General features: G+C 56.5%; 2 non-coding genes across 2 annotated transcripts; both read left to right on the top strand.

The window, feature by feature from the left end:
- Positions 1-6: 6 nt before the first annotated feature.
- On the top strand, positions 7-1,821 carry LOC140214956 (small subunit ribosomal RNA). Its single transcript, XR_011891882.1, has one exon. It is a non-coding gene; the product is annotated as a small subunit ribosomal RNA (ribosomal RNA).
- Positions 1,822-3,395: 1,574 nt separating this feature from the next.
- Positions 3,396-3,548, top strand: LOC140214953 (5.8S ribosomal RNA). Its single transcript, XR_011891878.1, has one exon. It is a non-coding gene; the product is annotated as a 5.8S ribosomal RNA (ribosomal RNA).
- The last annotated feature ends 952 nt before the right edge of the window (positions 3,549-4,500 follow it).

The following is a 4,500-nucleotide window of genomic DNA, read 5'->3' as shown; positions in this document are numbered from 1 at the left end:
AACGATTACCTGGTTGATCCTGCCAGTAATCATATGCTTGTCTCAAAGATTAAGCCATGCATGTCTAAGTACATGCCGAAATAAGGCGAAACCGCGAATGGCTCATTAAATCAGTTATGGTTCCTTAGATCGTTTCTTCCTACTTGGATAACTGTGGCAATTCTAGAGCTAATACATGCAGTGAGCCTGAAGCCCTTTGGGCGACGGGTGCTTTTATTAGACCAAGATCGATCGGGTTTCGGCCCGTATTGTGTGGTGACTCTGGATAACTTTGTGCTGATCGCATGGCCACGAGCCGGCGACGTTTCTTTCAAGTGTCTGCCTTATCAACTTTCGATGGTAGGTTACTTGCTTACCATGGTTGTTACGGGTAACGGAGAATCAGGGTTCGATTCCGGAGAGGGAGCCTGAGAAACGGCTACCACATCCAAGGAAGGCAGCAGGCGCGCAAATTACCCACTCCCGGCACGGGGAGGTAGTGACGAAAAATAACAATACGGGACTCTTTTGAGGCCCCGTAATTGAAATGAGTACACTCTAAATCCTTTAACGAGGATCAATTGGAGGGCAAGTCTGGTGCCAGCAGCCGCGGTAATTCCAGCTCCAATAGCGTATACTAAAGCTGCTGCGGTTAAAAAGCTCGTAGTTGGATCTCAGTTCCAGACGAGTAGTGCATCTACCCGATGCGACGGCTCGGACTGAACATCATGCCGGTCCTTTCTTGGTGCACTTCATTGTGTGCCTCGAGAAGGCCGGTGCTTTTACTTTGAAAAAATTAGAGTGCTCAACGCAGGCGAGTCGCCTGAATAAACTTGCATGGAATAATAGAACAAGACCTCGTTTCTGTTCTGTTGGTTTTTGGAATACGAGGTAATGATTAAGAGGGACAGACGGGGGCATTCGTATTGCGGCGCTAGAGGTGAAATTCTTGGACCGTCGCAAGACGAACTACTGCGAAAGCATTTGCCAAGAATGTTTTCTTTGATCAAGAACGAAAGTCAGAGGTTCGAAGGCGATCAGATACCGCCCTAGTTCTGACCATAAACGATGCCAACCAGCGATCCGCCTGAGTTACTCAAATGACTCGGCGGGCAGCTTCCGGGAAACCAAAGTGTTTGGGTTCCGGGGGAAGTATGGTTGCAAAGCTGAAACTTAAAGGAATTGACGGAAGGGCACCACCAGGAGTGGAGCCTGCGGCTTAATTTGACTCAACACGGGAAAACTTACCCGGCCCGGACACTGGGAGGATTGACAGATTGAGAGCTCTTTCTTGATTCGGTGGATGGTGGTGCATGGCCGTTCTTAGTTGGTGGAGCGATTTGTCTGGTTAATTCCGATAACGAACGAGACTCTAGCCTATTAAATAGGTGCGGGGTTCCCAGCACCTTACAACCTTCTTAGAGGGACAAGCGGCTCCTAGCCGCACGAAACAGAGCAATAACAGGTCTGTGATGCCCTTAGATGTCCGGGGCCGCACGCGCGCTACACTGAAGGAAGCAGCGTGTCTTTATCCCTGTCTGAAAAGACTGGGTAACCCGTGGAACTTCTTTCGTGATTGGGATAGGGGCTTGCAATTGTTCCCCTTGAACGAGGAATTCCCAGTAAGCGCGAGTCATAAGCTCGCGTTGATTACGTCCCTGCCCTTTGTACACACCGCCCGTCGCTACTACCGATTGAATGATTTAGTGAGGTCTTCGGACCGATGTCCGGCGCGGCCTTTCGGTTGCGCCGGTCTGTTGGAAAGATGACCAAACTTGATCATTTAGAGGAAGTAAAAGTCGTAACAAGGTTTCCGTAGGTGAACCTGCGGAAGGATCATTACCGGATTGTGAAGGGTGGCGAGCGCCATTGTTTCTACCCCGTGTGGGTGAAGCAGCTCGCTGCGCCCGACGCTTTCCGCCGCTGGCCCCGCTTGGACGCGGGGACGGCTATACCCGAACATGCCGGGGACTGCCTGAATTTTGAGGGGCGCCCCGTGCCAAATTTGTTGCGCCCAGTGGACGCCGGCTGCAACCTTGGACGGTTGGCTTGGCCGCGCCCGCGGGTAGAAACGGCGTAACGCACACTGGGTGGGCTTTCTGTCCGCTTTGGCGCTCTTGCGCGGAATGGGAGTAAGACGACCCGACCTGCTGCTTTGCCCAGTACGAGGGGAACGGCGAAGCGTGCGGTCGGTCAAGGAACTGACGGTCGAGAGCTAATGCCGCTGCCGCTTAGTACACACACGGAACCGTGGTGCGAGCGCTCTCCCGTCCTCCGCGGCAAACGCTGCCGAGTCTGAAAAGTCTGGCGGCTGCCGGTCGCTTCCTGCGGCGAGTATGGAGTAACGACCCGACTTTGTTGCCGCCCAAGTACTAAAGGAACGGTGTGGCGCTCGGTCGGTCATGGAACTGTCGGTATGAGGGTGCGGCTGCCAAGTACGGAAGGAACCGTGGCCTAAAGTGCTCTCCCGTCCTCCGCGGCAAATGCCACCGAGTCCGAAAGGGCCGGAGGCTGCCGGTCGGCTCCTGCTCGTGACGCGCGAGGTGTCGAGATCGCGGTTTAATGCGACGACGTCTGCAGGCTATTCGCCCGCCGCCGAGGGAAAGGCGGCGTTGCTGCGAAGTACCGAAGGAAACGCGGCTTTGCTACGTCGGAAGCGTTCTGCGGTTAGCGGACTTGTGCGCTTTGGGAAGGCGCCGCACGTCGAAAGAGGAAGTACGGACAGACGAGGGACTGTAGTCCCGGATTCGAACGCACTTGCGGCCAGGCCCTTGCTGGCTTCGTCTTCCGCCTCAAGTAGACTTGTTGTGGCGCCGGCGCAGGGAGCCGTCCCTGGCACTGGCCGAGTGGTTTTGGAGAGCTGCGCGAGTACGCGCGCCGGGCTCTTGTCTTTCGTCTCAAGTAGGCTGTTGGATCAACAGCGGTTATGCTGCGGCGATCTGCCGATGCGAAAGTGTGTGTGTGTTTGAGGCCCTTCTATGAACCTACTGCTGACTGAAGCGAAGCACGTCGATGGGGGTGAAGCCCTGCCCGTGGCCGTGTAGCCGTTAAAGACTCCACAGCGGCTTAGCCCTAATCATGGCTCTGTCGCTCTTTGCAATTTTTAGTGGAGCGATGTGAACGTGCACACGAGACACACGGGTCCGGTGGTTGGATGGCAGGTAAAACCGGCTTCGAGTGCGCGCAAACGGCATAAGCTACCTCGAGGGCAAGCGAGGAAGGCGTGGGCGCAAAACACACGCGCGAGTAGCAGGAGTGGAGTGCCATTAGGCTTTCAGCTGCTGAGACGCGGCCGCCGAAAGAGCGAGACTGGAGGAGCGCACGCCGAAAGGCGCTCTTCGAAACCACACACAGGGAGACGCCACGTGCCTAAAACCCTGGTTGTACTGTACTGAATTGAACAAACTATTTTTCACGACTCTAAGCGGTGGATCACTCGGTTCTCGGGTCGATGAAGAACGCAGCCAGCTGCGAGACTTGGTGTGAATTGCAGGACACACTGAGCACTGATTCTTTGAACGCACATTGCGGCCTTGGGTCTTCCCTTGGCTTCGTCTGTCTGAGGGTCGGATCACATATCAAGAGAGACTTCGGCGCACAGGGAACGTGCGTCCGTCGACTCGTTTTGACCGCGTCGGCATCATGGACAGTACGTTGAGCGCTAAAGCCACGCGCCAGCGGCCTCACGAGAGGGAGACGGTGGCAAACCGTTGTGCCAATTCTTCGAAAAGACGGAAACGAGGCATTACTACTGCAGCGTGACGAGTGCGCGCCTCTAGCAAGACCGCCGCAGGATGGAGTCGGATACCTGCAGGGAAAGAGCGGTCCAAGCACGAGGCGCGAACGTCTGTTGCCATGTAGCGCGCACGTTTGCGAGAGAGTCGGAAGCGCACGCTTGCGTGCACGGAAAACGTGGGAATGAAACGCCGGCCGATTCCCGCGCCGTGCGCAAAGCCAGCGCGATCGCAATTTGCGCTGTTTGCCTTCGAAGTACGTCGAGCTCCAGAGCTGGTCGCTCGTTCACGTCACCGCAGTTGTGTGGGCGCCCTTCCGGGCTTCGTCGCAGGAATGGGAATCGGCAGATTCTTGCGAGGAGCGGGGAGGAGAAGGGTGGCCCCCGAAAGCGGTTCGACGCGACAGCGCAGTCTGCGAGCGAGAAGAGTCACGGCACGGCGGAGAATTGCCGCGAAACGGAAAATGTCTCCTTCGAGAGCGTGGGTGCCCCGTTGGCCGAGCTGAAGCGTTCCGTCGTAGTCCGCCGTCGGTCCAAGTGCTTCGCAGTCTCTGTCCCCTAAAGACTGGGCCACTCCAGTTGGGGCAGGGGCGACGCTACACGAGACGATGCCTCCCGCCAGGTTTTAGTCGCCCCTGCGGTGCCCGCTGAAGCGGCGCGCTGCTAAGGCGATCTTTGCCTCGGTGGTGTTTGGGCTTCAGACACGGTCGCTTACCACGCAACTGCTCGTGCGCCGCACGCGCGCAGGCGGTTCACCGCCTGCCAGCCTCGTCTATAAGTAGCTCCGT

The sequence above is a fragment of the Dermacentor andersoni genome, unplaced genomic scaffold (genome assembly GCF_023375885.2).
Source record: "Dermacentor andersoni unplaced genomic scaffold, qqDerAnde1_hic_scaffold ctg00000763.1, whole genome shotgun sequence".
In the NCBI taxonomy this organism is placed as follows: domain Eukaryota; kingdom Metazoa; phylum Arthropoda; class Arachnida; order Ixodida; family Ixodidae; genus Dermacentor; species Dermacentor andersoni.
This window is presented reverse-complemented; position numbering and strand designations above follow the sequence as displayed.